We start from the raw sequence: 21,232 nt of genomic DNA, 5'->3' as shown, positions 1-21,232 counted from the left end.
AAAGAGCTGCTTTTACATTGCCCAAGAGAAGTCTGTCTTTTCTTCATTTTCAAAGTTTTTCAAGTCACCCTGCAACAACATTGTAAAGAGAACTATGAATGTTGGAGTACATCATAAAGGTAAACCCTTCATTTAACCATTCTCATATAAAGATTGGTGTACACTGGAATGAAAATGACATCATATGAACATTCGTGTCAATTGTAAAGATAACTTAAGCCATACAAAGATTTATTTAGACAATTATTAGATTACTGTTTTCATCAACCCATGTTTTGCAAATGTAACACAAGCTAAACAAAATTAAAATATTACCAGCTTTTAAAGTTGTAATAAGTATTAGAAACAACCTGCATGTTGGAAAGGAATACTGCCATTACATTTTAAATCAATCAATTAGATTATACATAATTAGACGTTCATGGGAAGATTTTTATAAATGAATTCATGCAAATCTGACATTTTATCATAGCCTGTAGCTCTTGATCCCCCTTTCCACATACTCTCTCTTGAATGTTCTTATTTTATTGAAAAATGGGCAAGACTATGGGATGAACAGTTTCTCTCTCCACAGGATCTTAGTTTCTTTTTAATTATTGGACTAAGACTGTACACAGTTGACTCCATTGGCTCATTCATTCATTATTTTGACATCATTGTATCCTCTTGAAAGAGTAATCATTCTTTCTCCTTTATAAAAAGAAAAAAAGAGCCTAGACATATTTAGTCAAATTGATGTCATACATATAGGTCAAATACAGCCAATAAATTGATTCCTAAGTATTTTCTTTATTTATTTATTTTTATTTTTTCTTTATTGGCATTTTGAACATATGAACAAACAAAACCAACAGAGTTGCCAGTTACTCCCAGTCCTAGCATAATCCAGCTATATACTAATTGTGTCAAAATATCTGTTCAAAGCAAATTTCACATATCTCCAGTGCTAGAGAACAAAACATATTATACATTGTACATCCAGTCATCAGCATGTATTAGCCTTGTAGATTAAGCATCGTTGCACCTGGCCTGTTTGCCAAAACAGGGCCCGTTCATGCTTTCCAATATTAACGTGAATCATTTACAACAGCACTACTCCTAGGTCAGCTCATTATTCACCCGAGGCATACAAAGGCATGTCTACTGGTCAACTGGCGCCTCTGAAGGGCCCGCTTCATCCTGTTGGCGTGTGCGTGCCCACTCCAGAAAGGGCCCCTATATGTCCCTAAGTATTTTCTTTATTTGATCACGAAATATGATGATACATTTCTTAAAAGAAATGAAAGCGGTGGCTAGGTATTGGTCCTGGATCAGTGCCACTTTTCTTTCTCATCTGATTATAAAACTTCAAAATAGAATTCTATGTCAGGACCAGAGGCGAGGATTATGCTATTCTTTCTTCACTTTATTGAATAGTAGCCATTTAAAGATAACACTAAAAAACTACCATGGGAATGACACAACAGAAATTAACCATAGAGTCCGCACAAGTAGACTGTCCAATCCATCTCCACCAATCAGGGGACTCCGACCAGTTGATAGTCCCATCTCACTGTCAATTCCTCCTCTTTCTTGCTGCTCGCAGCCAGATAAGTGTGGTTTTTTACTTTTCCTCACATTGGGCTTGTAGTGTTATCGCTAGGCCGTAATTGCTTTGTTACTGCCGTAATCGTTTGCTACTGGTATTGCAGTTTTCACTGTATATTGATTGTATGTACTGATATTGCAGTTTTCATTAATTGTGTGGTATTTTCATTGTGAACGCGCACGCTGAGCGAGCTTTCGCCTGTGCGTGTCTCGCTTGTGCCATAATTTATGCGCGTTGACTTCATTCTAAACCTAATTAGGCATATTTATCTTCGAGTCACCCGCTGCTCAGGTTGACCCAATTCGGACCGCAGGAGTGTCTCGTCTCCCTTGCGCCTGAGTATCTTCTGGTGCTGGCTCAGCGACGTGATCCTCCAGCTGCTAGGGGGCACCCGTTGGCGCCTCTCGGCCGTAGTCCGCACACTCCACATTCCGTGCATACTGCGCATTCCAGGAATCGGAGCTGCAGCGCCGCGTGGAGCGTCGTCCGCCTGTAAGAGTTTACACTCCTGCAATTGCGGGCCGGTACGTCTGCCGTTAGGCAGAATTTAATTACTTATGCCCTTGGGGTCTGTATTCATAGGCCTGTTACGCTCCTCAAGTGGGAGTCTGTACAGCAGGTTCTGACCTGCAGGGACCGCTCACATGCAGATTTTGCCCTCAAATAAGTGTGCACCAGGGCTGCAGGGTCCCGGGCTTCCAGCCCCAGTAAACTGCAAGCTCTGCCCGCCAAAAGTGAAGGCTGACACCCAGCCCCTCATACTAGACAGCATCTATCACTGAAGAATTTCTGACACCTTTCCTGGTGTTGTGGTCGCAGTTTCTCCTGAAGGCAATGGATCCCTATGTAGAGGACCAAGGGGAAAGGACCCCCTCACTGCGCTCCAGTGGGATGATGAGTTTTATGATACAGTTGATGCATCCATCCATAGGGCGGTCTCAGAAGCCATGGCCCCCCCTAGAGGACTGCCTCTCTCACCAAATTGCGCAGGCATGCGAGAAGCTTGCCAGAGCCATGCCAGGCCCGCCAGTCAAAGCCCCGCTCAATGAGCCCCCCACTGACCACCAGCCCCCACCGGCCAAGCGCGCCCGCGACACGAGGGTAGATGCTGATGCTTTCGCCCGCCTTAAGCAGGCATTTCTGGCCAATACGTCCCCACCAGGGCCCTCCCCTGACCCTGTGGACGGCGATCACAGGGATACCGATGACAATGCTGGCCCGTACCGACCCTGGACCCCCTCCCGCCCACCACCTACCCAGCACGGCCAAGGTCTTTGCGCTGACATGCTAGACCCGGATGACATACTTCACCCGAGGTCTTCCGATTGGGCCCCCTCAGACAAGGTCGACCAATACGTGGCAAGCCGCATCCAAAAGCCCCCGGAGAAGGATGCCCGCAACTGCCTTCGGGCAGAATGCCCACGCCCATCCTTGGAAGGCAAGGTGGCCTTAACACCCGACATTGAACCCCGCATAGCCACCTTCCTACAGAAATTTGTCAAGGATACCAAAAAGGGATAGGTCCTAGTGGGCTTGCCAAGACAAGATGTTGGATACGCTAGGCCCCATCATGAAGATCCTAGATTTGGTGGAGGTGGCAAAATCTTCGGAATCCCTTATCTCCCCTGAGACCCTATCCTCTTGGGCGCAAGGCGCAGTGGTTTTCCTGGGAAACGCCAACTGTGCCTTATCCACAGAGCGGCGCAGGTCCTTGCTTATTAAAGTAGACCCCAAACTTGGGGACCTGGCGGTCTCAGAAGCGGGTCCTGTTGCGTAGGGTGGCCCCTTCGGAGAGCCCTTTATTAAGGCGTTGGGGAGGTTCGTCAACACCTTTACGTCGCTGGATAAGGCCCAGTCCTTGATTAAAAAGGAATGGGCCGCTTGTCCAGCTGCCCTTACCAATACAGAGGACAAGGCTCCAACCAAGACCAGGCCAGATTTTGAAACTTTTACCCGACCAGAGGAAGGCGTGGCAAGCACAGAGGAGCCAGAGGCGGTCGCATCTCCAACACTTCCGGTGAGTGTTCTCCCTTCTTCCCTTTTAAAGGTAGGAGGCCTTCAAGGCGCATTTTTTCCAGGCTTGGACTTCCATCACGGGGAATGCCTGGGTTCTACAAACAGTGCAGGTATTCCAGATAGAATTCTATGGAGAACCCTCACAACCCGTGGCCCATCTGCTTCTCGTCGGCAGGCGCCGCGCTGGTCGATCAAGAAGTACAGTCCCTTGCAATTCACATTCTCACTTCATAGACTAAGGAAAGCTTTGCAGGCTCATTTCCCGTAGTTTCCTGCGGAACCTTCAAAGTCATTAGCTCTACACATTTTACTTACTAGTCCCACTTGACACAAGCTTGTTAATAAACTATACCAAGCTGCCAGAGCGGATAGGGTCCTCCCCGTCGATAGAAGCCTAAATAAGTGGAATGAGAGTCTAGATCCACAGCTCACCCGGGAGGAATGGGAACATTGCTGCACTTTAACCGGCACGCTCACATCTAACGGGAACCTGCGTATTATTCATTTTAAATACCTTCACCAGACCTATCATACCCCTCACCGGCTTTTTAAATATGGGCTAAGGGACTCAGATGCCTGTCCTCGATACGGTGAACCGGGTGCGGACTTCTTACACCTAGCTTGGTCCTGCGGGCAGGTGAGGTTACAAGGCTATCCCAAATTGAAGGGGTTGTATTGACTTGCTCACCTCAGGTGTGCCTACTGAGTCTGCTCCCCTTTCCAAAAGGTGCTACGGGTAAACTAACTAGAGTTGCACTACTTATTGCTAAGAGGTGAGTCGCGATGATGTGGGGCTGCAAACGGAGTCCTACAGTTGCATTATGGCTCAAAGATCTGATATATTGTAGAGAGAATTTAGTGTTATACGCGGAGGAGCTGCCGGTGACCTCCTGTCCAAATGATATCTGGCAACCTCTGTTAACTTATTTACGTTCAAATGCTCTGCAAGATGATCCTGAAACTGCGACTGCATAATTACTGTCATTGTCAATGATTGTGATATATGATATTTCTTACTTTGCTGCTAAAGCTGAAATCCACCTTATCTGTATACTTTTTATGGCCACGTTTAATTGTTGTTTTATTTGTAACAATAATGTTTTTGTTTCTCTTCTGTTATATTACCTCCTATAAAGGCATAATTTTTGCGCTGTTATTTCTGTATATTGTATGATGCTCTATGTAAAATGACAAATAAAATGTAAATACATTTTTTTTTAAAAGAGAAGTAGTCACTCCTGGCAAAGGAGGTGATTGCCCAAACCCTGACCCACCCCAGAGGGTATATCAGCAACCTTTTTCTGGTGGACAAGCTAGATGGGGATCTGTGGCCGGTTATCAAACTCCGCGAATTCAATGAGTGGCTGATCTATCGCCATTTCAAGATGGAAGGGATTCACCCTCTCCCGGACATCCTCAGACCTCGACGTCAAGTATGCCTACCTCTCGATCCCCATCTTCCCCCCCACAGGAGGTTCCTACAGTTCTTCTGGAGGGACAGGGCCTACGAATTCACCACACTGCCGTTCGGCCTATCCTCGGCACCGTGGTGCCTCACCAAGGTCCTTCGCCCATTAGTGGAATTCCTGAGGGTGTCAGGCATGGAACGACATCCTGCTGATGGCCCAGTGCCCCCGGACACTAGCACAGCAACTCCAAACACGGTCAACCTCCTCCAGAACTTGGGCTTTGTCATCAACGAAGCCAAATCCACCCTGGTTCCAGCCCAATAGGTGATTTTTCTGGGTTTCTTGATCAACTCTGTAGAGTCTTCACCTAGCCTTCCATCCAAAAAGATGACAAAGATCCGGCATGAGATTAGGCAGGCACTCACAAAACCGCGTATCTCCAGCAGGCAGTTGGCTCGCAATGTCGGGCTCCTCTCCTTCTCAATCCAGACAATTGGCCAGGGTTGTTGCACTACCAGGCCCTTCAGCGCATGAAGGCCGCCTATCTACGCAGAGGTCTCTCATCGGAGGCCAGGGAAGAACTCAATAGGTGGCTCCCCAACATGAAGACTTGGAACGGTAGAGCGATTTTCGGTTCTGCGCCAGACATTGTTATAGAATCAGACACCAGCAGATCAGGCTGGGGCGCAAAATGTGGCGAGTTCACCACGGGAGGTGTGTGGTCTCCACTAGAACAACGATTACATATAAATTGCTTGGAACTACTCACGGGCTCCATCGCGATCCAGTGCTGGACCAAGGACTCGATCCAGTCCTGTGTACTCCTCATGATGGACAACGTGTAAGCGGTCCGGTATATAAATCATCTCGGGACACGAGGTCGAAATCCCTCTCGGATCTAGCTGCCAATTTATGGCAATCCTGTCTCGTTCACCAGGTCTCGGTCATGGCGGAATACCTTCCTGTACAGGACAACCAGGTGTCAGACTTCCAATCCTGCCATTTTCACGAGGTGAGTTTGAGGTAGCTGCACTTGGGAGTGTTTGAGGACCTCCAACGCAGGTGGGGTCCCTTCTCGGTGGACCTTTTTGCTTTCCGCTTTGATCACTAGTTACCCAGGTTCTTCAGTTGGAGACCGGACCCCCTGGCGGGGAAGAAGGATGCATTCCTGCAGGACTGGCGGGAGGAACTAGACTATGCTTTTCCCCCGTTTGCCATGATTTGATTTGATTTACAGATTTATAAAGCGCACGAATGCCCAAGGGCGTCTTGGTGCTAGGAATGACCGAGGTGCTGAAATTTTACAGGTTTGTTGTAGTTCTGACCTTTCAATTCGCAAATAACCATGTTTTCAACAGTCCTCTAAATAACATCAGCGACTTGCTGTTTTTTATTGGCATAGGTAGTGAATTCTAGATCTTCGCTGTTCCCAAAAGGAAGCTCCTCCCCCCCCCGCGAGTCTGCTTATACCTAGGGATTGACAGTAATTGTGCCTCAGCTGACCGTAAATTTCTAACTGGCGTATATTTCCTGAGATGTGTTCTCAGATACTGTGGCCGTTTTCCCCTGTAGGGCCTTATATGCTTCTCTGCTTCTATGATTCTCTTTCCCACTGGAAGCCAATGGAGGCCTCTCAGTCGATGGGCGACTGATTCATATTTAGGAATATCCAGAATCAGTCTTGCCGCTGCATTCTGCATTTGTTGATGTTTGAGTAAGAGCTTTGACTGAAGCCCCACATATAAGGCGTTACCGTAGTCCAGTCGTGATAAGGCCAGGGCTGTGACCACCGTTTTTAATGCATCCAATGGGATGAAGAGACAGACCTTCCTGATCATTTTTAAGATGATAACCAGGGCCTCGGTCTAGGTTCGACACCAGGGGGCGAGTGTGGTAATGATTACCCCGATTTGGAGGTTGCAAGTTTGGTTCCCAGTTTTTCTGGATCTTGATTCTCTAATCCCTCTCCCCTGCTTTCCAGCTCTCCTCCTCAATCCAGACAAGGATCCTCACCCACTCATCGTGCAATGGTCCCTAGCCCTCATGGCTTGGCGTGTTAAAGGGACGATGGTCGGTCCCAGGCCTTTTGGGGGTGGCTGAGAAATTAATGTCCAACGCCTGGGCGGACACTACTGTCAAACGCTATCGTTCCACTTGAAGGAGATGGTCCCGTTGGTATATGCGACGGGGTTTCAATCCCGTGGCAGCAGATGTGACATCCATCCTTGGCTGAAGAGGGTTTGGCGTACAGGTCCATCAACACATTCTGGTCCACGATTTTAGCAGGTCATGCTATGGTGGATGTATCCCCGGTAGGAGAACACCCTTTTGTCTGTCACCTTCTCTGAGGAATACGCCTTTCCTTATCTCCGGAGCCCCAGTACTCGGCCCTCTGGGATGTAAACCAGGTCTTGAATCTGTTCCTGTCTTGGCAACCAAATAGGTACCTTTTTAGGAAGGAACTTTTGGCAAAATTGGCCATGCTCCGTTGCCTGATCTCCTGTAGACGGGTTTCAGATGTTAGGGCTCTGGACGTTTCCGGTAGGATTTTTTCACCCGTACGGGTTACCTTTACGATCCTTAAGTGAACTAAATGTGGGACGTAAACCATTTCATTCCAAGCCTTCCCGGATTCTCCCAAGCTGTGCATGGTAGCTTGCCTCAAGGCCTATGAGGAGATGTCAGAGGAGTTTCGCCCCCCGGGCGAGCGTCAACTCCTCATTGCTCTGAGGAAATCTCATAGAGCCGTTTCTTCCCCCACTATTGCCTGATGGGTGATGTGGGTGATGCAGAAAGCAGGCATAGACCTATGTGCATTTGGAGCTCACTCTACCAGAGAGGCAATGTCCTCTAAAGCCATCGCCTTGACAGCCTGTCTGGAAGACATACTTAATGCTGCAGACTGGCCTTCGTTTAAGCGGTTTTACTTTAACCTTGTAATACAGATGGCTCACTTGGTGGTGAGTAAGCTTTAAACTAGCATAATCCTCACCTCTGGTCCTGACATAGAATGAAAATTTTCCTAGCTAATGTAACAGAAAGTTTCAATTCTATTAAGGACTCAGAGGCGAGGATTATCCCACCCAAGGTACAACATCACTTGGAACCTTCCCACCCTCGTAGTGGTGTAAGTAAAGTTCTTTGTTCACTCATGTTCACATTAACTGTGCATGCTGTTCTCTCATGGATGTGTTTCAATGCCGTTTCTCCCCTGCAGGGCTAATCCTTAGCCATGGCTGTTACGTAAACTATGTTATTTGCTTTCAGGAGTGGATTCCAACAAACAGAATTCATGAAGTGTCCATGGTGGCTGATCTCGAGCTACGAAAGAGGAGGAATGGACAGGGAGATGGGACTATCAACTGGTCGGAGCCCCCTGATTGGTGGAGATGGATTGGACAGTCTACCTGTGCGGACTCTATGGTTAATTTCTGTTGTGTCATTTCCAGGACCTCATGGGAATGGTAGTTTTATAGTGTTATCTTTAAATAGCTGCTGTTGAATAAAGTGAAGAAAGAATAGCATAATCCTTGCCTCCGAGTGCTTAATAGAATTGAAACTTTCCGTTACGTTACCTAGGAAATTTTTTATTGTTGATCACACTTTCCATTGATTTCTTCAGTCACATTTGAACTAGTGGGAGATATAATTTCTAAACATAATTGACTTATCTCTTTGTCTACTATACTACAACTGCTGTTAAGTGAAGATGAGTGGTAAGAGTAAGGCTAAACTTCCAAGCACCTTTGGCAAGTCTTGTCTACGGAAAGTCCATACCCAGTTCCATTTTATGTATTAACAGGTTATCAAGACACATAATACTCCAAATACAGGTTGAACTGGCCACGGATTGGTATGAAGTTTGAAAAGATATGACTATCTTGAAACCTCTATAAGGGGACATTAGCTAAATTGTATGCACAAAGCGATGTGCCAAGTAGGGAAGGAAGTAGTATACTTCTATTACTTCTATTCGAATAGGGCAATTGGATTCAGAAGTTAGACAAAAGACCTTTAGTTGTAACAATGTATGAGGTTACAAGATTGATATACTGCAGGTTTTTTGTGCTTACTCTTTGGCGACTGTATCTGTATGTGAAAAGCTATGTAATATTTATTTAAAAAATAAATATTAAATAAAAATTGTTTTAAAAAAATGGTTGATGTTGGTCAGTGGGTATGCTGCTACTCTAGTATGGTTGAAAGAAGATGCATCATAAAGCAATATTCACTTATACATTTGTTTGCATAGCTGGAAGGTAAAAGAATTCGAAGGAACTATTCAAATGCAAACATTTTAAGGCTCTAGAAAGTGTAAACAATTTTAGAGTCCCACTCAAAGTATCTGTCAGAAATACTGCTCATAGAAAAAACATGTATAAAAGCATGGTATTATCACACTCTCAAAACCAAGCATGACTCCTGGTGGTGGGTAAAAAAATTGCACTTTTCTTTTTCAGATGTGTTTAGGATTTGAAGAACACTTTTTCTTCTGTTTGAAACAATACACCTATTTCGTGAGTGCAAACGCTTACTAGCAGGTCAAACATAACTAACCGCTAAGCTGGAGTTAGGAAAAGGACAAGGCTCTCTTCAAAGTAGTAGATCCATGATACTTGTAATAGTATATAATTCAATTTTGATAATATTTGATATTAAAGTATTTTGATCACTAATCAGGTCTGCCTCTGGCTTCAGCTATGCATAAATGTTGGAATCTGAAAAAACAGAAACAAATAAAAGGTTAAAGCAGCAGCGACTCAATCAGTTATGTAAACAAATTCATAACATGTTGTTCTGCTATTATTAATATGGCATGACACATAACAGCAGGAAGTCACAAATTGCATTTGCAGATCCTGCACACCCTTTATCTAGAAATAAATGCAGAATAAAGCAATGCAGTGCTGTGCATTATTATAAGCACACATGAGTCATTCTTGACTCATAATAATTCCTTCCCCAAGGCTTAACTTCATAAACTCATGAGTATAGCTTTTCAAAACGAACAGGCTTAAGTATATTTGCAAAACAAAATAAAGAACATACACCTTAGACAATATGCTTTTGGAGTTATTTTTAATTTCACAATATTTTATTTTTCTTGAACATAAAGAAAGAACACATCACATTGGTCTCCGTATTAGGTTGGCTCACTAGTATCTTGAAACATGAATATCATATTCATGTATGTATGTTCAGGCATACATATCACAAACATATACAGGATTGCCACCGTGTATTTGCATATAAGAGGAAGAAAAAATATATGATACAATAGTGTAGTCTCATCCCATAACTGAGAACATAGTCTGGAGCAGTGAGAAAATGTTTCAGTCTCCTATCAACGAGAGTTGGGCTGTAGAAAACTAATGATATGTTATGTTCTTTACAAATCAATAAAACTCCCAGATTTATAGTTCTCTTTACAATATACACTAATGCTACATTTCAAGGCTACATTTTTAGCATTGTATTTAATACACAACCAAAGCCACTATGTATCCAACTGGAAATGAACGTCTTGACTCCTATAATCAAAAATAAACCAGCGAGAGAGTGCTCCTGTGTCACATAAGAATGGAGTTCGCTGCATGCATACAAAGGTAGATTGTCACATGACCCAAAGCAATTTTAATGTTAACGAGCCTGTGTATCAGTTTTGCAAAAAAATTCCATAAAGAGTAGGTAAATGTACAGTTAAACATTATGAACCAATTCACAATTTTTTTTAAAGTACATGCAGAGATTTACATCTCCACCTGAATGTACTTAAACTTTTTTCTTTTTTTTCTTTTCCAATTCACAAACATTCCCAGTAGTACACCTGGAAAGCTGCAACGGGCTCTAGCCTCCAAGCATACTACTGGAAATGTCATGTGTCATTTCCTGTGGGACCCTATTCCCCAGTGCTGGAGTCTTCATAGAGTAGATTTATGCACAGGGGGATTGAAGTCTGCTGTGCAAATGCACATTTTCTTCTTTATTTTTGTTCCGTCATAAATACAATTTTGCTCTGAGGAGAAAGTCCTCATCAAATCTATGGGTGATCCTTTCCCTTTCCCATCCCACCCTGGGGTCAGATCTGAGTTTGTGAATGCTGGCAAGTGCACATATTTATAAGGCAAGCAGCACCTTGTAACACACATTTCCCACCACTTGCATGGGATTTACTACGACAGATTTTTATGCACTCTTGGTGAAATCCTCAGTAGCAAATTCATTTATGCCTGTTGGGATCCATTTTTACATTTCTGCTGTAAATATACATTTGTGAGCAAAAATACCTTTGTGAATTGGTCTCCATATGTTCGAGGTTCTCTTTAAACTCTTGAAAATTCCAGCACATGTTCTAATTTAATAACGTTAGCCGTGGCCCAGTATGATCTGTGTAGAGATGCCATTATGTGAATAGATTTATGGCTCTCAGTCTGATGATTTCCAGCTTTGTAAATGAATGCTAGTGGCTACTGGCTCCTCTGAAAAATGGTTTTGTAGAACCAACAAGCATGAAGCTAACTCCACAGTATTGCAGCCTAGTTATTTTTGTCAAAATGCACAAGTCCACTTTGTGTATCTGTTAGAAGTGGGGGGTCTCTAATTGGCAGAGTAGGGACCCTTGCTTCTAGTCAGAGTAAGGGAGTTACACACTTTAGATAACCCCTGCTCACCCCCTTAGTAGCTTGGCACAAGCAGACAGGCTTTTCCCAAAGGCAATGTGTAAAGTATTTTTACTCCAAACACACAGTAACACAGTAAAAACACCACAAATGGACAATACACCTGTTTAGAAAAATAAAGTATCTTTATCTAAACCAAACAAGACTAAAATGACAAAAATCCAACATACATGTATCAAGATATCACTTTTAGAACAGTTATTTCATAAATGGCACTTGCAGAAACAAATAGCTCCACTTGGGGCTATTACGACGAAGTGACAAGCATAAATCCAAAGTATTACACCGACCGGGAGGTGCGCGGCGTTGGGCACGGAGTCGCATGAACCCCCAAACAACAGTACCTTGGAAACAAAGTCTATGGACGATATTCATTTCTGTTGTCTGTACTCGTCCGCTCAGGAGAGACCGTTGATGTTTCAAAAATCTTGTAACATCATCACAATGATAGACTCAATCAAACCTGGCTGTGCTACCCAAGCGCAGAGGCGCAATGGCCAGGTTTGATTGAGTCTATCACCGTAATGATGTTACAAGATTTTTGACTAATTAAACACAGATTACGTGGTACCTGGATTTCATGTTAACACCAAGTTAGTTTCTGGATGGTACAAACCACCACTTGTGATCGTATGATTCTGGTTACGAGGATTCGTAACGGTCTTCCTGATTTCTCAGGTTTACAACCCATGATGCTCCACTATTTCTTAAAATGCTGAGGCATGGGACATGCTAACTTTGTTTGTCACAATAACTAATAGTTTCATTAATGCCTTGTTCTTGCTTCTCGCCTCTTTGACGTTGGAGCCTTCTGGCCCTATCATTTATGAAATTGACCAACTGAATTCACAAGACGGTCTTGAATGGTGTCTCCCCCCCGTGTCCTGATGAAGACCATAATGTAAGGAATAATCTACCTACACAAGTTAGGGGGTCGAAACGTCGACGGTCTCTCCTGAGCAGACAAGTACAGACAAGAGAAAGTAATTATCTATGTCACAATGTTACTATGTCCATATGTAAATTTTGCCTTCATGCGGCTGAATAGGGTTCTATCAGTCCTCTGATGTAAATTACTTGCACATGACCTTTCCTTTCCTACAACCCTCACAAGTGCATACCTTACTTTTTTGTGCACTTTCTTCTCACCTCCTTCTGGAGCACCTGCATTGTATATAAAAATGTACAGACTACTTATGCTGTTTCACTGAATAAATCAGTATACATTGAATATAACCGATTGTAAGATTTGATTACATGGTGATGTTGTGTTCTATATTTCAAAATTGTGCACCGCTGCGACCATTGTTTCTTGACTACACTTTCAAAAAATGGCATTGTCAGACACACAATTAAAAAATCATCTTTCTAAAAAGATGTGTTATTACATTCTGAGTTCAGAGAGCCTAAACTTTATTCCTCTATATTATCCCAATGGAAATGTATACTTGTAAGATGTTACAAAGTAACGCCCAAGTTAGCCTATGGGACAGATAACCTTTCAGCAGTGAAAAACAAAATTATACTTTACTATCAGCACATGTGATACACACCAGCACATGTCCTACCTTTCACCTACACTGCACCCTACCCATGGAGGTACATTGGGCCTACTTGAGGGGTGACGTACATGTAAGAAAAGGGAAGGTTAGGGCCTGGCAAGTGGGTGTACTTGTCAGGTCCACATGGCAGTTACAAACTGAGCGTGCAGACACTGCAGTGGCAGGTCTGAGACACTTTTACAGGGCTACTCATGTGAGTGGCACAATCAGTGCTGCAGGCGCCATACTCGCATTTGATTTACAGGACCTGGACACACACAGTACACTGTACTAGGGACTTACCAATAAATCAAATATGCCAATTATGGATCACCAATCATAATAATAATTTACACAGAGCGCGTATGCATTTTAGCACTACTTAGCAGTAGTAAAGTGCCCAGAGTCCTGAAGCCAACTAAAACAGGTTAGGAAAAATAGGAGGAAGGAGCAAAACGTTTTAGAATAACTCTGCAAAAAAGGCCATTTCCAACACAACCTCCTTCCAGCCTAAATCCAGGGTAGACCAATCCATACCTCAATCGGCTTCCCTGCTTGGGGTGACAGAACATGGAATCTGGCCCACAACAGCAGGGGTATATTCCGGTTCTATGCCTCCCTGAGCCAGTTGGATCCCTTTATCCATACCCTTAGGGCTCAGTAAGCTAACCCATGGAGAATCCTTCTCTTCACCTCTGGACCCCATCTGTGCAGCGCCTAAACTTACTTTGCTCACAGATGTGTCCCAGCAGGCAGACAGTACCCACAAGGCCAACATAGAGGTGTGGCCCAGTCCAGCCCCTGGGTGTGACTCCAGTCCCCCTCCCAGGGGCAACTCTGTCCACCAGAACAGCAAGCCTCAGTGGCCACCGACAACAGTCAGTGATGAGAGCCAGGCCTCATGCCTCTCAGTGTTCTCTACCTGGCACCCCTTGTCCACTCTCCCTCCTGCCAGGTCAGGGATGACATCCTGACACTGACCCACCAGCCCAGGGTCTGTACCCTGAGGCCGGCCAGGGGAATGGGGTGGGCTCTCCCACGCCCTGTCCTCCCTGGGTCTCTGCACCCTCCCACCTGGAGCGGTACCCCCAGACTCCAGAATTGTCAGGGCACTTGTGGGAGGTGTCCCGCACAATTCTCCCACCAGTTCAGGGGTGCTATCCTGCATCTGACAACTTAGGCAGGACAGGGGTCAGTGTTGAGGCTTTTCTCTCTCTGCCCATCCTCCTGGGGCTCTGCACTCTCCCATCTGGAGTGGTACCCCCAGAAGACAAACCTGTAGGGGCACTTCTAGCAGTCGCCCCTTCCCCCAGGTTAGGGGAGGGGGCCTGAACCTGGCCCTCCAACCCTGGGTCTGTACCCTTAGGCTGGACCTGTGCCTGGCAAGCCAGGACGTCCGGGGGAAGACACCCCCCAAGGGAAACACACTCTTCATGCGTTGTGCGAGAGTCTGCTTGGTGCAGGTCTCCAGCCTCCTGTCCACCTGACAGTGCATGAAGGCCCCCCAGGCCAGAAGTGGTCTCACCAGGGTCAGCCCTGGGGTGCTCTGATCCCAGAGCGGGCAATACCTGACCCATTGGTGCTTCCATTGAGGACTGTCTTCCCCCCTCTCACCCCTTTCTCTAGACTCATGCACATCCCAATTTGAGTGGTGCTGCCAGACACCGTAACTGGTGGGACACTTGTGACAGCAGCCCCCTCAGCTTACCTGACACCTTGGGATCCCTGTCAGGGGATGGCCTCCCGGTACAGACTAGGCCTCCCTCCTGGTGTTCACTCATGGAACCAACCAAGCTCTGGAACTGGGTTTTGGACACCCAGGGACTAAGCCCACTCCCACCCCCTCTACTCAGAGAGAGGACATGGGACCCCTCACCCATCCCACTACACTGGGACCTATCTGGGTCAATCCAAACCTCGCCTACCTCACCTGGTTGGGAAAAACCTGAGCCATCTCCTTCAGGATCACTCCCAAAAGCTTCTTCAGACTCTCTGGAATCCACCAAAAGGTCTGTATAGAGCAAGCTCCCTGGGATCAGATAACTTACACTCCACTGGGTGCTGGCATAGCACTGGAAAACAGGGACTTAAAATATGCTCTCCAACAATTGAGTCATACAGCCCCTCACCATCCAGTGTCTTGCAAAAGTATCCCACATCACCCTCCTGAGACTGGTAAGACAGTGTCTGACTGTTTCTGTCAGTTGTTTCTGTCATTCAACCCACAATCTTCTGGGTGGTCCCCATACACACATACCAGGGCTTCTAGAATGGGGGAACCCCTCTCCCTGCACCTCTCATCTAGAGTCAGTAGAGTGTCCCTCCCACCACTAGGAATATGATCCCCTGTGACAGCTTCTCAACCAACCTCAGGGACACTGCACACCACTGGACCAACCTCATAAAGCTGAACTCCCTGGTGTATGTCAACCGCCTCCTTCAAGTCAGGTGCCACATCTGCAGGTGTGTGTACTTCTCCCCAGCACAGGACATCACAGTTTTGTTGCCACCATCTGAGCTGGATTCTGCCCTCATGGCTTCCACCTCCAGCCCAGCCAAGCTCACTTCATGAGCTACACACATTTCTTTTTCAACTAAGGCTCGCTCTATCTCCTCGCACTCCTGGTCCAGATGCCTCAGCCTCCGGTCCTTTCCTCACGAGCCAATCTTTCCCAGAAGGTTCCCTTTTCAGGGCCACTGCCCTCTGGATATTCTGGCTGGGGATCCTCTCCCTCAGATTCCTCCTCAGTCATCTGATAGCAGTGCTTCCCAGCGTGGTACCTCATAGTTATAATGGGCTGCCTCAAGATTCTTTCTTTTGAATCTCCTCTCCACAGTAGGCCCCTCTACTTGCAAATGGCTTTTAGTAAGAGGTGTGGCGCCGCGGCCAGGGTGACTGCCTCCGGAATCTGGGGATCACAGTTCGATCCCCGGCGCCGGCGGCATATTAGCCCAGCACCATGTGAATCTGGGCAATAGCTTGCTTAATCTTCTCAACGGCTCTCAGCGCCTAGAGACCCTTACGGGTAATTGTTCGCGTTTTACAAATGTGGATTATTATTACCATTATCATGTAATCATGTAAATGTACCGATGCCAAAAAGTGATTTCCATTTTGACAAGGCCACACAGGTGCAACAACTAACCAGAGTTCCAGGTATTAGCAACAAAATTCAGACGGCAAACACGGAAAAACAGCATGTGGTTGCGTAATGGTCTGCACTAGACTAGTGATGTACACCAATTACTGTGGGTCAAGTACAAATACAAGTTCAATCTACTCAGAGACAGGACATGGGACCCCTCACCCATCCCACTACACTGGGACCTATCTGGGTCAATCCAAACCTCGCCTACCTCACCTGGTTGGGAAAAACCTGAGCCATCTCCTTCAGGATCACTCCCAAAAGCTTCTTCAGACTCTCTGGAATCCACCAAAAGGTCTGTATAGAGCAAGCTCCCTGGGATCAGATAACTTACACTCCACTGGGTGCTGGCATAGCACTGGAAAACAGGGACTTAAAATATGCTCTCCAACAATTGAGTCATACAGCCCCTCACCATCCAGTGTCTTGCAAAAGTATCCCACATCACCCTCCTGAGACTGGTAAGACAGTGTCTGACTGTTTCTGTCAGTTGTTTCTGTCATTCAACCCACAATCTTCTGGGTGGTCCCCATACACACATACCAGGGCTTCTAGAATGGGGGAACCCCTCTCCCTGCACCTCTCATCTAGAGTCAGTAGAGTGTCCCTCCCACCACTAGGAATATGATCCCCTGTGACAGCTTCCCAACCGACCTCAGGGACACTGCACACCACTGGACCAACCTCATAAAGCTGAACTCCCTGGTGTATGTCAACCGCCTCCTTCAAGTCAGGTGCCACATCTGCAGGTGTGTGTACTTCTCCCCAGCACAGGACATCACAGTTTTGTTGCCACCATCTGAGCTGGATTCTGCCCTCATGGCTTCCACCTCCAGCCCAGCCAAGCTCACTTCATGAGCTACACACATTTCTTTTTCAACTAAGGCTCGCTCTATCTCCTCGCACTCCTGGTCCAGATGCCTCAGCCTCCGGTCCTTTCCTCACGAGCCAATCTTTCCCAGAAGGTTCCCTTTTCAGGGCCACTGCCCTCTGGATATTCTGGCTGAGGATCCTCTCCCTCAGATTCCTCCTCAGTCATCTGATAGCAGTGCTTCCCAGCGTGGTACCTCATAGTTATAATGGGCTGCCTCAAGATTCTTTCTTTTGAATCTCCTCTCCACAGTAGGCCCCTCTACTTGCAAATGGCTTTTAGTAAGAGGTGTGGCGCCGCGGCCAGGGTGACTGCCTCCGGAATCTGGGGATCACAGTTCGATCGCCGGCGGCATATTAGCCCAGCACCATGTGAATCTGGGCAATAGCTTGCTTAATCTTCTCAACGGCTCTCAGCGCCTAGAGACCCTTACGGGTAATTGTTCGCGTTTTACAAATGTGGATTATTATTACTATTATCATGTAATCATGTAAATGTACCGATGCCAAAAAGTGATTTCCATTTTGACAAGGCCACACAGGTGCAACAACTAACCAGAGTTCCAGGTATTAGCAACAAAATTCAGACGGCAAACACGGAAAAACAGCATGTGGTTGCGTAATGGTCTGCACTAGACTAGTGATGTACACCAATTACTGTGGGTCAAGTACAAATACAAGTTCAATCTTCACCGCTGACCACCAATGTTAGAAACGGGAGACTATGATTGGCAGAGGTATGCATCTTTCTCCAAGTAGGGTCCCTTGCTTCTTGTCCGGGTAAGGGAGTTACACACTTTAGATAATCCCTGCTCACCCCCTTGGTAGCTTGGCACGAGCACACTGCCTTATCTCAAAGGCAATGTGTAAAGTAGTTGTACTCCAAACACACAGTGAAAACACCACAAATGGACACAACACCAGTTTAGAAAAATAAAGTATCCTTATCTAAACCGAACAAGAACAAAACGGCAAAAATCCGACATGCATGTATCAAGGTATTACTTTTAGAATAGTTATTTCAAAAATAGCACTCGTAGAAACAAATAGCTCCACCTGGGGCTATTATGATGTTGTGACAGGCATAAATCCAAAGTACGCCGCTGACCCCCACACAGACCCCCAAACAACAGTACTTTGGAAATTAAGTCGCTTGGCGATGCACGGCCTCACGGAGGTGAGGTGTTGGTGCCGCAGCAAAGCCGGTTCCATGGTTGCCATGAGGGAGGTGAGGCGTTGAGTCAGTGAGGAGGTGAGGCGTCGAATCCAACTCAGGGGAAGTTAGGCGGCATTGGTGGTGAAAGATCGATTCAGGTGAGACGATGCAACATTGAAGAGTTTGTGAAAACACCCTCGTCGGTTATCGGCTCTGTGATAACGTGAAGCTGGCACTGGCAGTGACAGCATCGGTGCGAGCGCTGACGCCAGAAAGGCTAGTAACTGCAGGTGTTGGCAGGCGTCAGAGCTTTGGTGAAGGCGGGGTGGTGCGGTGAGTTGCACACTTCACGAGCAGTGCTCCCGACCTCAGTGCAGGTTGCGGCGTCGCTGACGGTGTCAGACTTGTTCTTCTTACTATGCAGCACCGACCACACAATTCTCAGGCCCCAGGAACTGGAATTAGTGCCCTTTTGAATACAAAGTCAACAGAGGAGTCCATGTGCTGGTCAGTGGGTTGCAGGTGAAGTCTTTGTGTCCCTGAGACTTCAGAACAGGAGACAAGCACACACAAGCCCTTGGAGGTTTTTCTTTAAGCAGATTCACAGCAAACTTCCAGTCTTTGTCCACAGCAGCAGGGGTATATTCCGGTACTATGCCTCCCTGAACCCAGTTGAATCCCTCTATCCACACTCTCAGGGCCCACTAAGCTAACCCATGGGAAACCCTTCTCCTCACCTGTGGACCCCATCTGTGCAGCACCTAAACTTACTTTGCTCCCAGATGTGTCCCAGCGGGCAGACAGTACCCACAAGGCCAACACAGTGGTGTGTCCCAGTCCAACCCCACGGTGTGACTCCAGTCCCCCTCCCAGGGTCAACTCTGTCCACTAGGACAGCAAGCCATAGTGGCCACAGACAACTGTCAGTGACGAGAGCCAGGCCTCATGTCTCTCAGTGTTCTCTATCCTCTGTGGCGGTAGAGACTGGGTGGGGGGTGGTAGCCCAAGGTGCCTGGCGCCCCTTGTCTACTCTCCCTCTTGCCAGGTCAGGGACGGCATCCGGATTCTGACCCACTAGCCCAGGGTCTGTACCCTGAGGCTGGCCAGGAGACTGGGGTTTTAGGCCCAATACTAATACCCCATTTTCTCTTTGTTTTCTTTATGTCAAGGGTCTCCGAGTCCAGTCCAAAACAGTTCTGTGCTCTCTGGTGCAGCATGACCACAGGAGATGGAGACAGCATTGTGTAAAAGCGACGCAGCCTATTCAGGTGCAAGTGAAACTCCTCCCACCACTCTAAATGCAGCCAACGTCTATTTAGCCAAGCTATGAGTCACCCAGGAAAGGCAGGACACGCCTCAACTCCCCTTGTTTTTTTTTTTGTAAACAGATTTTATTCAGTGGCAACAATGCAGTCAATAGAAATACAGAGAGGAGCAAGAACGTACAAGTCACATTCAATGATAAGCCATCTACATCTATACACAATAAACTCGGTTCAACGTCCTCCAGAAGTCATTGGTCTTGGTCATGTGCAAGGTGTTGGCAGTTCCCTGGGTATAGTTCAGTGTCTCAATCCCCCTTGTGGCTGTCTACAGCTGTCCCCAGCCCATCACTCCAAAACCAAACAGTCAATACACAAACAGGAGAGGCACACCAAATGGTTAAATAATAAAATGCCCACTTTCTAAAAGTGACATTTTCAAACACACAATTTAAAAGCCATCTTTCTAGAAATATATGTTATTAAACTTTATTTCTCCATCTTGTCCCAATGGAACATTATACTTGTAAGATGTTACAAAGCAACTCCCATGTTAGCCTATGGGACAGATAGCCTTTCAATAGTGAAAAACGAAATTGGTAGTACATCACTATCAGGACATGTCTCCTTTGCCGGTTTCTCGAGACGAGCAGCGGCCAAGATGAACGACACTGTGACGGTTCGAACCAGGAAGTTCATGACCAACAGGCTTCTGCAAAGGAAGCAGATGGTCATTGATGTTCTTCATCCTAGAAAGGCCACAGTCCCAAAGACTGAAATCCGGAATAAGCTAGCCAAAATGTACAAAACCACCCCAGATGTCATCTTTGTGTTTGGCTTCAGAGCTCACTTTCGTGGTGGCAAGACAACAGGCTTTGGTATGATTTACGACTCTCTCGACTATGCAAAGAAGAATGAGCCCAAGCACAGGCTTGCCCGGCATGGGCTGTATGAAAAGAAAAAGACATCCAGGAAACAGCGCAAAGAACGTAAAAATAGAACGAAGAAGGTCTGGGGCACAGCAAAGGCAAATGTTGGTGCTGGCAAAAAGTGGGGTGAAGAATGTTAATGGAAGAATTGAACCTCCTGGCCATCATGTCCGTTTAGACAGTGCTCGATGTTCTCTAATAAAATTTATAAAAATTGGAGAAAAAGAAAAATCACTATCAGGACATGTGACACACACTAGTACATGTCCTACCTTTCACCTACACTTCACCCTGCCGATGGGGGTACCTTGTGCCTACCTGAGGGGTGTCTTACGTGTAAGAAAAGGTAAGGTCACAGCCTGGCAAGTGGGTGTACTTGCCAGGTCGACATGGCAGTTACAAACTGTGCATGCAGACACTGCAGTGGCAGGTCTGAGATACTTTTGCATAACTACTCATGTGGGTGGCACAATCAGTGCTGCAGGCCCACTAGAAGCATTTGATATACAGGCCTTGGGCGCACACAGTACACTGTACTAGAGACTTACCAGTAAATCAAATATGCCAAACATGGATCGCCAATCATAATAAAAATGTACACAGAGATCATATGCACTTTACCACTGATTAGCAGT

At 46.2% G+C, this 21,232-nt stretch overlaps 1 pseudogene; it reads left to right on the top strand.

Moving 5' to 3' along the window:
- The first annotated feature begins 20,299 nt into the window (after window positions 1–20,299).
- Window positions 20,300–20,828, top strand: LOC146854858 (small ribosomal subunit protein eS24 pseudogene; annotated as a pseudogene).
- Window positions 20,829–21,232: the final 404 nt, after the last annotated feature.

The sequence above is a fragment of the Triturus cristatus genome, chromosome 4_1 (genome assembly GCF_964204655.1).
Source record: "Triturus cristatus chromosome 4_1, aTriCri1.1, whole genome shotgun sequence".
NCBI lineage: Eukaryota > Metazoa > Chordata > Amphibia > Caudata > Salamandridae > Triturus > Triturus cristatus.
This window is presented reverse-complemented; position numbering and strand designations above follow the sequence as displayed.